Source organism: Ctenopharyngodon idella, chromosome 1 (assembly GCF_019924925.1).
Source record: "Ctenopharyngodon idella isolate HZGC_01 chromosome 1, HZGC01, whole genome shotgun sequence".
NCBI lineage: Eukaryota > Metazoa > Chordata > Actinopteri > Cypriniformes > Xenocyprididae > Ctenopharyngodon > Ctenopharyngodon idella.
The window spans coordinates 39,603,445-39,621,672 of NC_067220.1; positions in this window are offsets into that span (position 1 = coordinate 39,603,445).

The following is an 18,228-nucleotide window of genomic DNA, read 5'->3' on the forward strand; positions in this document are numbered from 1 at the left end:
TGGAAAAACATTGCCTATAGTCTGATGGGTCTTGATTTCTACTGCGACATTTAGATGATATGGTCAGAATTTGGCTAGCAAGGTGGACCTAATAAAGTAGCCAGTGAGTGAGTGCGCATATATTGATACACCGATCAGGCATAACATTATGAGCACTGACAGGTGAAGTGAATAACACTGATTATCTCTTCATCACGGCAGCTGTTAGTGGGTGGGATATATTAGGCAGCAAGTGAACATTTTGTCCTCAAAGTTGATGTGTTAGAAGCAGGAAAAATGGGCAGGCGTAAAAATTTGAGCGAGTTTGACAAGGGCCAAATTGTGATGGCTAGACGACTGGGTCAGAGCATCTCCAAAACTGCAGCTCCTGTGGGGTGTTCCCAGTCTGCAGTGGTCAGTATCTATCAAAAGTGGTCCAAGGAAGGAACAGTGGTGGACAGGGTCCACGGCCAAGGCTCATTGATGCACGTGGGGAGCGAAGGCTGGCCCTTGTGGTCCGATCCAACAGACGAGCTACTGTAGCTCAAATTGCTCAAGAAGTTAATGCTGGTTCTGATAGAAAGGTGTCAGAATACACAGTGCATCGCAGTTTGTTGCGTATGAGGCTGCATAGCTGCAGACCAGTCAGGGTTGCTGTGGCCTCTTTCAGCAGGATAATGCTCCCTGCCACAAAGCAAAAATGGTTCAGGAATGGTTTGAGGAGCACAACAACAAGTTTGAGGTATTGACTTGGCCTCCAAATTCCCTAGATTTCAATCCAATGGAGCATCTGTGGAATGTGCTGAACAAACAAGTCCGATCCATGGAGGCCCCACCTCACAACTTACAGGACTTAAAGGATCTGCTGCTAACATCTTGGTGTCAGATACCACAGCACACCTTCAAGGGTCTAGTGGAGTCCATGCCTCAATGGATCAGGTCTGGTTTGGCAGCAAAAGTCGGACCAACACAATATTAGGAAGGTGTTCATAATGTTATGCCTGATCGTTGTGTATATATATACTGTTTAGACATGCTATGGGAATTTTGCCCTGTAGAAATAGTGAAGTGCCATCATAAATAATTGCACACTGCACACTTTGACCAAAACTGACGTTATCAAGAAAATCCTGTAAACTTCACAGATAAGATTAAACACACAAACATTTCATCAGAGTAAAGAGCAGTGTGTGATTTCATACTCTTTTGTAAATTACAAATAGTGACGTGAACCCAAGTGACTGATAACAGATTGCACAGACTTATCTATGAGCCAGTTAAAATGAATTCTGTCATTATTTACTCGCTCATTTCTTTCCAAACCCTTATGACTTCGTTACTTGCATGGGAAACAAAAGCTTTGAAGTATATTTTTGCAGCACAATGACAGTTAGAGCTCAAGGTTGTAGTGACAGCAACGCCTCTCAGGGTGAGTAATTATTAATTTTTAGTGTAAACTATCAGTTAACGTAAAACAATTCCCACCTTGAGCAGCAGCTGCAGTTACTCCTTGGCTTTGGTCTCTCTCTTTTTACTCTTCTCGGGCAGAGGAGGCAGAGGCGGCGGGGACGGAGCGACGTACGACACGATGCCCGGCTCGGGAATATATTCCTCCCTGCTCTTCTTCAGCAGTGGATTGGATTTGATCGAGTACCAACCCCAGTGGACCAACCCAAGGCCAGAGCCCATAACAATCAGCACTTTATAGTTATGCCAAAAGCTCCGGAGCTTACTCATGTCTATAGACACCAAAAGACATGAAACACATGAATAAACTAATGCCAGACCAGCGGGAAAATACGGTTAAATTAGGCAGTTGACATCACATTCACTGTAATTAAAAAGTGACAACTTGCCCGGGTCTCTCCTCCTCTATATGTGTTAAGTAATCCTCTCATACACTTTAGACGCAGTAATATTATATAACGGTCTTGTTTATTATTTTGACATGTTTAGAAGTAAATACACTGGTTGATAAATAAAATATCTGTAGATAATAAAGTGTTAAATGTGCATATTATTTACTAGTATTCACTCACCTTCAGCTTTTTGCTTTTACTCAGGCCGCCACCATTTTGGGTCCTAACGATGGAGACTTAGGTAGCCGATAACTGTCCTGCCTAAAAATATAAAGTAGAAATCTATCCATTTAAATTAAAATATTAGTCCTAGGAAGCATTTCCCTACTAAAGTTGCTTTTAGGTCCCTCATTTGGGGTTTGTATTACACTATTATTTATAAAAAAAACTACTTAAAGACTGAATTTTCTTAACAGGCGACTCTATTATTAGTCATAATATTGTGCTTGATTTATTTACACAAATGTAAGTTATCCTTAAAGTAATGCTTTAAACTCTCAAAATCACAGGACTTTTAGGATTTTTTTTTTTTTTTTTTTTTTTTTTTTAATTTTTCATGCGGCGTGATTTTATTGGTTCAACAGAAAATCAAACTAGTGGGTTTTCATTGGGAAAAAATTGTCACGCTTATGAAGCACCAGCAGAGGGAGCTACTCACATATAGTATAGCCTCATTTAAGCATGTTAGTGTTCACAGGATTACACTTGTGAGCATATGCACATTAAAAGTAAAGAGCAGTAGTTTGGACGGGAATACTAGTGAACTGCTTACAACATATTATGTAGTAGGCTATACAGTGAATAATGTGTTTCAGGTTATTGTGTGAACTATGAATTCGTTTTAAAAAGCCAAAACTGTTGCTTTGACATGACACTATCTGAGAACAAAGCTGACTGACTGTTTACAATCTCTATCTGTTTCTCAGTGTCCTGTGTAACAAGATGTTGCTGCATTTTGCTCCAATGCACAGATGTTTCAAAAACATATATAAAATGTAATGACATTATGCATACCTGACATGGAACACAGAGCATTTGAGTTTTACTGTGTTATGCTGTTTGTATTGTAGTCTGCAACTATCTTTTATAATGCCCGGAATGTGCACCATCTGGGTCTTATCTGTTTAAAGACACTAATGATAGGGTGTGGAGCTTTCGGAGGATTTGATACTCCAACATTAAATACAAAATCATTCCACACAGTTCCGATCCACTGACATGACTGTAGGAATTACAGGAAAACTCAATCGCAACTGATTTCAACTTTTATACAATAGAAACATCTTCAAGCAGCTCTTTTGGTTCCCAGAAGCACAACGTTTGGTTCCCAGAACGTTTGGTAAACATCAGTTCTCGGTTTTCAGAATGTTCCCAGAATGTTTGGAAAAGAGCTGCGTGAAGATTCTTCAAAATTTAACTTTTGTGTTCCACAGAAAAAAATCACAACGTATGTGTTGGGAATGACATGAGTGTGAGAAAATAATGACAGAATTTTCATTTCTGGGTGAACTCTTCCATTAACGCTTCCATAAATCCAATCCTCTGAGCTTTGTGTGTGAAGTGGGACTGAAATATCCTTCACAATACAGCATTCCCACTCATTTCGACACCAGGCTTTCTCTCTAATTAGCATGTGTGGTAAACACGCTGTATTTGTTAAAACAGGCCAGAGTCTCTGCAGTTCCCATGAGAATTTGCCCTCACACACATACTGTAACTCCACAAGTAATCCCACCAAGAGCGTGCCAGGTTCCCCCACAGTGTGTGTATGTGTGTGTCGAGACGACATCTATACCAACTAGATTACTATAAGACGCTAAATAAAGATTAATGAGAGGGAGTGTCTGTCTCAGTTTTGGTTTGTAGCCTTCATTCACGTCTCAGATTCACAGAAACAGACAGTAGTAATGGATCACTACAAAGTCACTTCACAGAAAACATGTGTCAGACTCATTCCCTGTATTAAGATGATTGTTTATTTCCATCTCTCTTCAAACAGTTGCCAGTCTTCCCATGCAGTGAGGAGACCGAGAAAGAGAAATGGCAGGTTTTGAAGGAATGACAGAGGGTAATAACAATTTAAACTGGCTAAAGAGCTCAGGGCTATATGGCAGTCATCTATCACACACACACACATACACGCAATTAGTGTGGGAAACTAGTTACTGTGTTACAGTGACATGCCTAAACTACCCCCCACCCCCACTCACCCCAAACACAAACACATGCATGCAAATCCTCAAATCAGCACCCATTCAGTCTGGGCTTGTGCAGACACAGAGGTCCTGTTTACACCTGCTATTGACAACCAATATAAGAAACCAACATAAGAAAAAAAATCATGCTTTGGTAAATCAGAATTATGACATAAAAAGTGAAAATTATGAGATACTAAGTAATGATTATGAAATAAAAAGTCTGAACTATTTTGGTTCCCAAAAGCACAACGTTTGGTTCCCAGAACGTTTGGTAAACATCAGTTCTCGTATGACATATGACATATGACATACTATCTCATAATTATGACACAAAAAGTCTATAAATAATTATTATCATATAATTATGACATAAAAAGTCATAATTACAACATTAAAAAAAAATCTATTTTTGTTAAGTTGGTCCAACTCAACTTAATTAAGTTTTGGCAAATTAAACTGATTTGGTCCAACTCAATCAAATTCAGTTTTGGGCAAATTAAATTAAGTTGGCCCAACTCAATTTAATTTAGTTCTGGGCGAATTAAATTAAGTTGGTCTAACTCAATTTAATTTAGTTTTAGCCAAATTAAATTAAGTTGGTCCAATCAATTAAATTCAGTTTTGGGCAAATTAAATTGAGTTGGCCCAACTCAATATAATTAAGTTCTGGGCAAATTAAATTAAGTTGGCCCAACTCAATTTAATTAAGTTGCGGGCAAATTAAATTAAGTTGGCCCAACTCAATTTAATTTAGTTTTAGCCATAATTAAATTAAGTTGGTCCAACTCAATTAAATTAAGTTTTGGGCAAATTAAATTAAGTTGGCCCAACTCAATTTAATTTAGTTTTGGGCAAATTAAATTGAGTTGGCCCAACTCAATATAATTAAGTTCTGGGCAAATTAAATTAAGTTGGTCCAACTCAATTTAATTTAGTTTTAGCCATAATTAAATTAAGTTGGTCCAACTCAATTAAATTAAGTTGTGGGCAAATTAAATTAAGTTGGCCCAACTCAATTTAATTTAGTTTTGGGCAAATTAAATTGAGTTGGCCCAACTCAATTTAATTCAGTTTTGGGCAAATTAAATTAAGTTGGTTCAACTCAATTTAATTTAGTTTTAGCCAAATTAAATGAACTCAATTTAATTAAGTTTTAGGCAAATTAAATTAAGTTGGTCCAACTGAATTCAATTAAGTTTTGGGCAAATTAAATTAAGTTGGACCAACTCAGTTTAATTTAGTTTTGGGCAAATTAAATTAAGTTGGTCCAACTCAATTAAATTAAGTTTTGGGCAAATTAAATTGAGTTGGCCCAACTCAATATAATTAAGTTCTGGGCAAATTAAATTAAGTTGGTCCAACTCAATTTAATTAAGTTTTGGGCAAATTAAATTAAGTTGGCCCAACTCAATTTAGTTTAGTTTTGGGCAAATTAAATTAAGTTGGCCCAACTCAATTAAATTTAGTTTTGGGCAAATAAAATTGAGTTGGCCCAACTCAATATAATTAAGTTCTGGGCAAATTAAATTAAGTTGGTCCAACTCAATTTAATTTAGTTTTAGCCATAATTAAATTAAGTTGGTCCAACTCAATTAAATTAAGTTTTGGGCAAATTAAATTAAGTTGGCCCAACTCAATTTAATTAAGTTGTGGGCAAATTAAATTGAGTTGGCCCAACTCAATTTAATTTAGTTTTGGGCAAATTAAATTAAGTTGGCCCAACTCAATTTAATTCAGTTTTGGGCAAATTAAATTAAGTTGGTTCAACTCAATTTAATTTAGTTTTAGCCAAATTAAATGAACTCAATTTATTTAAGTTTTAGGCAAATTAAATTAAGTTGGTCCAACTTAATTCAATTAAGTTTTGGGCAAATTAAATTAAGTTGGACCAACTCAGTTTAATTAAGTGTTGAGCAAATTAAATTAAGTTGGTCCAACTCCATTAAATTAGGTTTTGGGCCAATTAAATTGACTAGTACTTTGCATGTTTCTGCTCATTTGCCTCTTCCATCTGCTCTTCCCCATACACTGCATGATCAGTTGTTCTGTGGCCTCAGAAGAACTAATGATCATGTCTGGCCGGAGTGATGTTTTGCAATGTGCGGTGGGAACTTTTTGCCCAGGTCAACTTTCAACAGCCATTCAGAGAGGAGGTTTAGCACCTTGTTTTAGCATGTACCTGGTGTTTCTCTCCAGCTTTCCCAAAACGGATGGACTTTATGGGGGCACAGTGGGTTTTGCTGGTATTTATGGCTATAGCTTTACAATCAGCAACTGCCCTGAGCACTTTAAAATAACTAATTACACTATTAATTTGCTTAGTGTTTTTCCAATTTTTTGCTATTATAGTGGTATCATGGATTTCGTATTTGGTACATAATATCAAAGCAAACTGTGGTTGGATGCTTTACTTGTCACTTAAACAGTCTCTTAAAAACATGTCTATTAAAAACATGTCATGTGACTATTCAGTCTAGTCTTGTGTGTGATCAAATACATGTACACTTGTTGTGGTTAGTCAGAAATGTTGCGTTATTATTACTTCACCTCATTTTCATATTGACTACCACTTTTGAAGGTGGTAGCCTCCAGGCTACATCCCAATGAAGAAATTAAGTGTGTGTTTGTGTCTGCCATGGTGTGTTGTGTGAGTGCAACACCTGGTACTGTAGTTTCTCTATTATTACTTCAGTAAGCAATTTCCTTGATGACAGTAATAATTTACACCCATTTGTGCAAGACCTTTCCCCTCTCTCACCCACTTTTCACTCTTTTTTTTCCTCTCTGACTCATTCCCAGGAAATTTTAAGAGGAAACATGCGTAATTTTCCTTGACCTACAGTACACACACACACGTTTTATAGGGATTTTTCATAAACATATTGATTTTTATAGTGTACAAACTGTATATTCTATCCCCTAACCCTAAACACGACCCTCACAGAAAACATTCTGGATTTTTACATTGTTCCAGAACATTTGGACTATATCTCAGCACTGACACACCCGTTTTACCTGTAACTGTAGATGTATCTAAACGGAGATAACAGTGTGTGTGTGGGTGTTTCATGGACACACCTTATTCCAGTAGCCTTTTATATGTGATGTAACAAAGGGTGCACTGATGATGTCGTCAAAGGTAGAGGTGGTAATTGTTTGACAGGAACGAATGAATCGTAGTCAAAATGACTCTCTGCTGTTCTGGGAATTGAACATCACTGCTTGACTAAAACATGATTTATCATCACATCATTTTTTTGCATTTGCATTAAAAAAAAAAAAAAAAACTTGGACAAAAACTTTTCTCCCTCACAAAAACCTTAGAAATGAATATAGGTGTGGATATGCATGTATGACAACTGCTGAGGCGATGCAGTGTGTATGAATGAGTGAGTGTGTTCTCAAGTGCTTGGCAGTACATCTGTGAATCTTGACTTTTGGCCACTTTGTTTTTGAACTTCAGAGGGACTGAACAGGTCAGACTTTTAGTTTTACTTGTGCCTGACCTACATTCCTCGTGCACTGCAATAGCATGTGGTTTGTCAACAGTTTGCACTGTAGGATAATGAAATACACACAAACAGCCCAGTGGTGAGTCCACAGAGAGACTCTCAGCACCATACTTCACACTTCATCTAAAACACTGCAACGGGATCAGCTCTTTCACACTCTTAAAAGTAAAGGTACAGTCTACAATAGTTCCTTCTTGGAGGTTGGTTCACAGATTTTTTTTATTTATTTTTTTGGTCTTGATTTCCAGGAAAACAGGGAATGTTCTCAGAACTTTTGCTAACATTCTGGCAAGGTTCTCTCACGAACAAACATTCATCCAATAACGTTCATAGAATGTTCGTTAAAAAGTTATTTGGTCTTTCCCCACCACTGACGGAATTTTCCATCACTTATGAGCAGGGCTTGATTTGAGGGGGGATGCGGGGGGATAGCATCCCCCGTGTTGAAAAAAATGACAAAAAGCATCCCCTTCTGTAAAGCCACCATCCTAACTTACCATCCCCTTTAGATTAAAAGTGTTATGCCCAGCTAACAGAAATTTATTATAAGAACGTTCTCTAAATATTCAGTGTTGGTTCTGGGAATTTAAAAGATTTCCAGCTTTCTTGACACTAGAGGAACGTTTTTATAAGGTATGATGTTCCTCAAACGTTCTTTCAACTTCATTTTGATTTAAAATTCAACATTCTAGGAACGTTGATTTGTAACATTCCAAGAACATAAAAATGTCCAGTTTCCTTAATGTTAGTAGAATGTTATTTAAAGGTTAGTATGATGTTCCTGAAACATTCTTTCAATCATTCAAACACCTGCTGTGAACAAACACTGAAAGAAAGAGAAATAAGAGCACAAACTACAACTTTCTTCAGCCACAGCCTTAGATGAACTGCAGATAAAAGACCTTAAATCTCTGAAGATCTGATTAAACAACTCCACAAACAGCATTACCAACTTCACTTGCTAACCTGACTGACTTTATTTCTGTCACATGTCTACAGAACCTCTTATTGAGAATTAACAGAGGTTTAGATGTTGATGTCTTATTGAAAATGTTTCGTTTGAGGTCACCATCATGGGGATGAGCGTTTGCTTTAGTTGAGCTCTTGACCTTTGACTTTTGTTGAGTTGTTTCTTTATCAGCCTTTGCAGGTGTTTTCAGAAAACTTTTTTGCATTGATAAAGCAGATCAACATGTTGGTTTTAATAACAGACAGGTGACTGTATTAAGCATTAACACTTAAAGACTTGATGTGTTATGAAAAGCTTAAAGCTCAACCAATGTGGAAAAAAAATATCGTAACAGCATTGTTGCGTTTCAGATGTTGAATATTCGGCATATAAAACACAACAATGGTGACCTGCTTCATGCCAGCATACAAAACACATTCATGGTTCCCAGCATGCATTGCGGTATGAATAAATTATGCAGCTGAATTATTTTTTTTTATTGTCACCATTGTTGAGGTTTGTATGAAGAGTGCTGATGTCTAAGTGTGTTTCATTTAGCTAGCTTTTAAATAGTTTTGGACAATCTTACACAAATCACTTCAGTGTTATAAATGATTTTCATCATATTGGTTGAGTTGTTATTTTTTTCTCAAATAATATTTCAATTCCAAACATAAACAAAACTACAGAAAAAGTAGTTGTTTAAACCACTTTGATGTAATCATTTGCCTGTTATTAAAAACAGAGATCAGCTTTATCAACACACAAATGTTTCCTGCAATTGCAGAAAATGAAGTTTAACAGAAATCAAGGGTCAAGAGCTCAACTAAAGCAAACACTGATCACCATGATGGTGACCTCAAACGAAACATTTTCAATAAGACATCAACATCTAAACCTCTGTTAATTCTCAATAAGAGCTTCTGTAGACATGTGACAGAAATAAATTCAATATGGCTTGAAAAGAAGAGAACATAAGGTATATTACTTTGTTTAGTGTTTTAAGAACTGCCGTTGCTCAAAAAAAGTCTAAATATGTAAATAAACTAATATTGTGTAGGTAATATATTAATATTACTATTGTATAGTGATATTAACTTTCAAATAAATGTAAACAGAAACATAGATATTAAAAAAAAAAAATGGAGAATGCAGTAACTTAAGCACACGCAACACGCCACCTCATACTGACAACAGCAGTCTGGCGCTGAGAAGTGAAAAAGAAAACAAGAATAATCACATACATGTGAAACTTTATATTTTTGATTATTGTAGTTAATGGGTGAGATTAATTAAACGTAGTTAAGGATTTGACCACCACCAAAGCATCTGCCTGATATTAATGCTATTGTCATAGCTAAAATTTCAATATTTTAATGTGCTATGTATTGGGTTTTGAACCATGGTAAAGATATTTGTAGCCAGATTTCACGATTTCTCAATTAATTTTGAGTGCTCGAGCGCTCCATTTTGTCAGTGGCGGTCGGTTTTGTCCAGTTACGTGATCTCAATGACGGTTAGTTTTGTTCCTTTATGCGATTTCAAAGACAATCGGTTTTCTTTCATTACGAAATTTCAATGATGGTTGGTTTTGTTCTGTTACGAGACTTCAAAGACGGTCAGGTTTATTCGGTTACGAGATTTTAATGACGTCTGTTTTCAGTGGCGGCCGGATTTGTCCGGTTACGTTAACTCAATAACGGTAAGTTTGTTCCTTTACGAGATTTCAATGCCACTCGGTTTTGTTCCTTTACGATATTTCTATGATGGTTGGTTTTGTTCAGTTACGAGATCCCAATGACAATCGATTTTCAGTGTCAGTCGGTTTTGTTCTGTTTAGAGTTTTCAAAGACAGTCGGAATTGTTCCTTTGTTCTTTTACGAGATTTCAAAGACAATTGGTTTTGTTTCTTTACGAGATTTCAATGATATTTATATGATGGTTGGATTTTTTTCAGTTACGAGATCTCAATGACAATCGATTTTCAGTGTCAGTCGGTTTTGTTCTTTTACAAGATTTCAAAGACAATCAGTTTTGTTTTTGTCCAGATTTCAATGATGATTTGTTTTGTTCCGCTAAGAGACTTCAATGACGATCAGGTTTATTCGGTTATGAGATTTCAGTGATAGACGGTTTTGTCTGGTTATGTGATCTCAATGACAGTTAGTTTTGTTTCTTTACAAGATTTCAAAGACAATCTGTTTTGTTTCGTTACAGTCAGTTTTGTTTTGTTACGAGACTTCATTGACGGTCAGGTTTATTCAGTTACGAGATTTTAATGACGTCTGTTTTATTCGGTTATGAGATTTCAGTGACGGTCGGGTTTGTTCCTTTACGAGATTTCAATGCCACTTGGTTTTGTTCCGTTACGATATTTATATTTTTGTTTGGTTTTTTTCAGTTAAGAGATCTCAATGACAATCGATTTTCAGTGTCAGTCGGTTTTGTTTTGTTATGAGATTTCAAAGACAATCGGTTTTGTTTTTGTCGAGATTTCAATGATGGTTGGTTTCATTCCGCTAAGAGACTTCAACGACGGTCAGGTTTATTCGGTTATGAGATTTTAATGACGTCTCTTTTATTTGGTAATGAGATTTCAGTGACAGCCGGTTTTGTCCGGTTACGTGATCTCAGTGACGGTTAGTTTTGTTCCTTTATGAGATTTCAAAGACAGTCGGTTTTGTTTCGTTATGAGATTTCATTGATGGTTGGTTTCGTTCCGTAACAAGACTTCAATGATGGTCAGGTTTATTCAGTTACGAGATTTTAATGACGTCTCTTTTATTTGGTTATAAAATTTCAGTGACGGCCGGTTTTGTCCCGCTACGTGATCTCAGTGACGGTTAGTTTTGTTCCTTTATGCAATTTCAAAGACAATCGGTTTTGTTTCGTTACGAGATTTCAGTGATGGGTGATTTTGTTCAGTTATGAGATCTCAATGACAATCGATTTTCACTGTCAGTCGGTTTTGTTCTTTTGTTCTTTTACGAGATTTCAAAAACAATCGTTTTGTTTCGTTACGAGATTTCAATGATGGTTGGTTTCATTTCGCTAAGAGACTTCAATCAGATTCGGTCAGATTTATTCGGTTAAGAGATTTTAATGACTTTAATGACTTGAAGTTTCAGTGAAGGCCGGATTCTCCGGTTACGTAATCTCAGTGACGGTTAGTTTTGTTCCTTTATGAAATTTCAAAGACAGTCAGTTTTGTTTTGTTAAGAGATTTCATTGATGGTTGGTTTCATTCTGTTACGAGACTTCAATGATGGTCAGGTTTATTCGGTTACGAGATTTTAATGACGTCTGTTTTATTCGATTATGAGATTTCAGTGACGGCCGGATTGTCCGGTTACGTGATCTCAATGACGGTTAGTTTTGTTCCTTTACGAGAGTTGAAACGGTTTTGTTTCGTTACAGTATTTCTACAATGGTTGGTTTTGTTCAGTTAAGAGATCTCAATGACAATCTATTTTCAGTGTTAGTCGGTTTTGTGCTGTTATGAGATTTCAAAGACAATCGGTTTTGTTTCGTAACAAGATTTCAGTGTTGGCTGGTTTTGTTTATTCGTTCTTTTACGAGATTTCAAAGACAGTCGGTTTTGTTTTGTTTTTTGAGATTTCAATGATGGTCGGTTTGATTCCTTTGTGAGATCTCAGTGAGAGTTGGTTTTGTTCCTGTACAAGATTTCAGTGACAGTCGATTTTGTTCGGTTACGAGATTTCCATGACTGTCAGTTTTCAATGACGGTCGGTTTTCTTCTGTTACGAGATTTCAAAGACAGTTTTGTTTCGTAACAAGTTTTATTCCTTCATGAGATTTCAATGACAGTTTGTTTTGTTCCTATGCAAGATTTCAAAGACGGGCGGTTTTATCCTGTTATGAGATTTTAATGATGGTGGGTTTTGTTCCTTTATGAGATTTCAAAGACAGTCGGTTTGTTTCCATTACAAGATTTCAATGATGGCCAGCTTTGTTTCGTTGTAAGATTTCAATGACAGTTAATTTTGTTCCGTTGTGAGATTTCAAAGATGGTCAGTTTTGAAATTTCATTGACAGTCGGTTTCTGTGACGAGATCTCAATGATGGATGTTTTTTTTCTTTACAAGGCTCAATGACGGTCAGTTTTATTTGATTACAAGATCTCAATGATGATCAGTTTTGTTCAGTTATGAGATCTTAATGTCAGTCATGTTTGATTACGAGATGTCGGTCAGTTTTTTTTAGTGTGCCCACCTCCTATGCTGGTGATCCACGTTTGAGTCCGCTCAGAGCGGGGTGGTTAGGACTGGGTGGGGTTATGTTAGTGCCATGACCTGGGTGGGAAAGAGGTTTAAGGGGGTGAGTGTAATGAAGACCAGATAGTAAAGAGCTGTACAGGGTAAACCTCACTCCCTGACCTCAAGAGGCAATTTTTTTGCAATAATAAGTTTATCCACAAGGTGGCAACCGTGCCCTGGGGGCGTCAATTCACAAGGTAGTCTAAGAAAAACTGCATAAATAGAACAGACCGGAACACATGCAAGCTACAGCCATGATGGAGGCCTAAGATTGTGCAAAGAGGTTAGAAAGTATTTGTACAACTCACGCATGAAAGAATAGAGATTGCTCAAAACTGCGTATGCGTCAAAAGCCTGTGTATGCGTACAAGTCAAATGACGTATACTTTCCAAAGCTGTGTGTTCAACTGTGCACGGTACACTAGCGTTCGCGTAAAAAAACGAAATATACCCAGGGCTTTAGCCTCCATGTTATTGCGCCCGCTTCCTATGCCGGCAACCTGGGTTCAAGTCCCTCTCAGAGGGGGTGCGAGTAGAACCCAGAGGGTTTATTCAGCTAGTGAGAACTGTGCAGGTAAAGTTGCACAGAAACTGCAGTCTTTGGTGTTCTTGTTAGTGGGCCCACCTTTCATGCCAGCGACCCAGGTTTGAATCCCACTTGGAGCGGTTCAGACTGCACAGGTTACAGACATACATTTAAAACATGGTGTGTATTGAAATCTTTCTGCGGTTAGAAATATTTTGTAACAATATATAATCTTTCCAAAATAGAAACATTTTGTAACAGTATATACTACTGTTCAAAAGTTTAGGGTCAGTCATTTTTTTATTTCTTCTTTGAAAGCAAAATTAATAACTTTATTCAGTAAGGATGTGTTAAACTGATTACAAGTGATAGTAAAGGCTGTTTCCAACATTGATAATAAATCAGCATATTAGAATGATTTCTGAAGGATCATGTGACACTAAAGACTGGAGTAATGGCCTATTAAAATTCAACTTTGCGTCACATAAATAATAATATTTTAAAGTATATTAAAATAGAAAACCGTTATTTATTTTAAATTGCCAATAATATTTCACAATATTACTTTTTTTTTTTTAATCAAATAAATGCAGGCTTCATGAGCATATAAGTCTTCTTTCAAAAACATTAAAAATAGTAATGAAAAAAAATAGAGTGCTTCCATGTAAGTTGTAAGCACTATATCATTTGTGATGTATGTAAGGATTACTTTTGCCCCAGGGTTACACCCCTTGTTTTCTGGGGTTTATTTTAACCCTTTATACAGTACAGCTTATTGCAACTGTACTGGGGCATTAGGACCCACTAAGCTCTCTAACACCTCTTCCCACAGCTACCTAGTCTCCCAGGGAGGTCTCCATCCAGATAAAGACTGGGCTCAACCCTGCTTAGCTTCAGTGGGTTTGTAAGTGAAAGCTTCAGGTTGACAGCTGCAGGGCTTCTCAATATAAATCTCAACAATGGTGACATGCTTCATGCCGCAATACATTCTATAACAGACTATTATTAAGTTGAAATTAGCTGCATTACATCTACACGATCAAAAAAACAGTGTGGAAGAGGAAGAAGAAGAAGAAGAAGAAGAAAGAAGAAGAAGAAGGCTATTTTAAGATGACACACAAAGACATCAAGAATCAGCACACGAATCTCAACAATGGTGACAATCAAAAGTGTCATGCTGTGATGCATGCTGGGAACAATAGTATAAAACTCCCAGCATGCATCACAGCATGAATAAATTATGCTGCTGAATTGTCCTATTATTTTCTTTCATTCTAATTATTTGCTTTTATTTTTTGCTGTGGTTTTTGTTCTGTCTTTTAGTAGCTTTTTGTGATGTCCAGAGTTGATCTGATTGTCTGAATATTTTGTTGTCTCCATGGCTGAGATTCTGTGTTTGCTCATATCTGTGTTTGTCATTATAGTTTGTTATTTTTTACTCATGGTTTTATTGTCTATTTTCTGATTGATTCCTGAAATACATATTGCAATAAAATAGGGATTGAAATTTAAATGCATTGCTTGCAAAGTACCATTATTACTTTCAAATGACTTCAGTAACTCATGCTATTTCATGATGAATATTAGTTCTGATTTATTTCTTTATTCTTGGATGATATGTGGCATTGCTATGGCCTGCTTGTGGCTCAGATCTGGTAAACAGGAGCAATCCGCCCATGCCATCATTCCACGCCACATGTGGCCCAGATCATTACATCACGCGTGGCAGATGTGGGCCGGATTTGGGCCAGCATAAAGTTGCTATCTGGAAAGTGTCATTTGGAACTCATTTATAGTTATTTTTAATAAAAATATATGTTGATAATGATTAAACAAGGCGTAAGTCTGGTGGTCACTCCAATACTACAGTGATATAAACCGATGACCACACCATTCACCTTGAATTTTTTTTTTTTTTTTTTTTTACAATTTGACCTCTGTTTATGAGACAACTCTTCCCGCCATTGACAGATTTTCCAGCTTTCCTTGTTTTCACATTTATACAGTAGGGGGCGCTAATACGCATTTTCTGAAAGAGTAGTGAATCTCCGAATCAAAACATGAAAAAAGGCGCAGAAACAAGCGATAAAAGCAGAAAAAAACATTTCGTTCAAAATTTTTTTTTTTTGTTTTTTAATTGAACTTACCCACATTCAAAAAAGAAAGCATGATGCTAGAATAAAACTTTTTTTGTTTAAAAGCAGAGGCTTTGTCCTTTCTTTTGATATATTGTAGTCTATGTTCAGATTTTCATACAACAATATACTGGGGACAATGAAAGTTTTGTGAAAATTATCAAAAATGGTGGTGACTGGCAACTTTTTTGAAAAACGCTAGTGGTTAATAATGTTCTCAAAATGTTATTTATACATCATTCATGAGTGTTTTTCTGAATTGTTTAAATAATATTAGACAACACCCAACAGTGTTTGTCTAATTTTATTTAAACGTTACTATCTTGTTTCAGAATGTTCAGATACCATTAAAAAAATGTTCCCATAATGTTTTAAAATGGAATGTTCTCTTAAAGTTTTCACTAAAGTTTAGCAATAACTAAGGACATTTTTAAAAACATTTTTGAATGTTTTGAACATTCAGAGTACATTTAGAAATAACGTTTTCATAACATAATGGGAAGGTTAGCAAAATTTTCTTAGAACATATTTTTGTTAGCTGAGTTTCTGTCTTTAAAACAATTACATTGTTTTAAAATAAGAGGCTATGTTTTCTGAAAACAAGCTTAACATCTCATGCAATTCATGCTTCTCAAGCAAATTTATCTTCTCTTATGGATGTTTAAAAATTAATACTGGGAAAAATAAGACAAAACCTACTCGAAAACAGAACTCACACTGTAACCTCTTTGCCAATGAGCCACTTGGGAAGTGTTTAAGTAGCCCTGTGTAGCTCTATGCCAAGGATATGATACTGTGGGAAATATCTGCAACATCAGAGAAGCAAATCAGACCGTTATCACGCTGAAGAATAACACAGCAGTTACGCCTTGCAGATAAGCTAATCGCTAACGGTGAAGCCCAGAAATCTAGTCTTACACCGGCCGTCTCTGTTTGATCACACACTTCCTGCCCCCGAAACCAAAGATCCAGCTTTTGTTTTCGGCTCAGATAAAAGAGACCTTAAAAACCATGACACGGGAACGTTCTAGATAAAGGCCAAATTCTCTCTCTGTTGTAAGGCTGTATGTTGTTTTTATGACCTCTCTTAAACACTCTCATGTTTCAGAGTGATTAAAGGAACTAAAGAGAAAACAGGAGTGTGTCAGTGGGTTTGTGTTGTGTGTGTGTGTGATCAGTTCATGGGAGTATGTGTGGTTTTGTGACTCTATGATTATTAGCATATACTATTAGCATGAAAGCCTGTGGTGTTTATGTTTAGCATGTTGCTAAGCTAACGTCGCACACATAAAAATTGGTCTGTTTTAATTGACGCATTAGGTATTAAATTAACATTATTTATAAACATTCGTTTCTCCCACTTTCTTCAAAATGGATGTTTCCACTGATCTCTATTATAGCATGTAAACATGTGATATCGATTTTGACTTCACAAGATGTTAGTTATGTTTGCACAAGTGTTACAGATTATTCTGGCCAAGAACCGTCTACTTAGACATGAAGAAATTGTCTGACTAAAATGTAAAGTGACCAATAATAATAATAATCTGACAGTTTTGCATGAAACTGAATATTCATCACTGACAAAATACTGATAAAATGAAAGATGAACCAGGTGATTGGAGGAGTGGGGTTGAAAAAGAGTGATTATTTATTTATTTAATTATTGGTTGAGTTTATAGATTATATAGATAGAACAAATATTGTTGTTTTCTATATTTATGTATGTGGTTTTATATATCACATGCACTGATGCACAATAAAACCAGGAACATACATTAAGAAAGTAAATAGTTATGATTTCATGTTAATAGCTTGTAAAACAACATCATGTGCTTGCAAATCACTATACAATCGGTGGCAAACTGCCTCTGTTAGTCTGTAAATAAACTATTTGTCAAAGCAGCTGCAGTCTAAATTGCTGACTAAAGCCTAAGGGGCGGCTGCTGTTCTTTCTGATGTTATCTCCCTGTCTTCCTCCTTTCCTCGATTTATTTTGCACATTCTTCAGCCTAAAGGAAAGTTGACATCATCATCTGTGGACACATAAGTTCCCACACAGTGTCTCTGTTTCGCTGTCTCACACACACACATTCGCAGGCTGAGTCATGGTACGGAACTAATTATTGACTCTAAAATGGGTGTGGCTGCGCTGGGAAAGTGTTTCTGCAGGAATGGGCGCCCGTCTCCTCAGGGTGCATGTGTGTGTTGTCGGTCTGTCTGCGAGAGACCCATTGGTCAGTGTTTAGGACAATGTCCCAGCTAACAGAATTTTTTTATAAGAATAAATATTCAGTGTTGGTTCTGGGAATGTAAAAAATGTCCAGTTTTCTTGACGTTAGAGGAACGTTTTTTATAAGGTATAATATTCCTCAAACGTTCTTTCAACTTCATTTTGATTTAAAATTCAGCATTCTAGGAACGTTGATTTGTAACATTCCAAGAACATAAAAATGTCCAGTTTCCTTAATGTTAGTAGAATGTTATTTAAAGGTTAGTATGATGTTTCCTGAAACATTCTTTCAAGCATTCAAACACCTGCTGTGAACAAACACTGAAAGAAAGAGAAATAAGAACACAAACTACGACTTTCTTCAGCCACAGCCTTAGATGAACTGAAGATAAAAGACATTAAATCTCTGAAGATCTGATTAAACAACTCCACAAACAGCATTACCAGCTTCACTTATTACTAACCTGACTGACTTTATTTCTGTCACACGTCTACAGAACCTCTTATTGAGAATTAACAGAGGTTTAGATGTTGATGTTTTATTGAAAATGTTTTGTTCC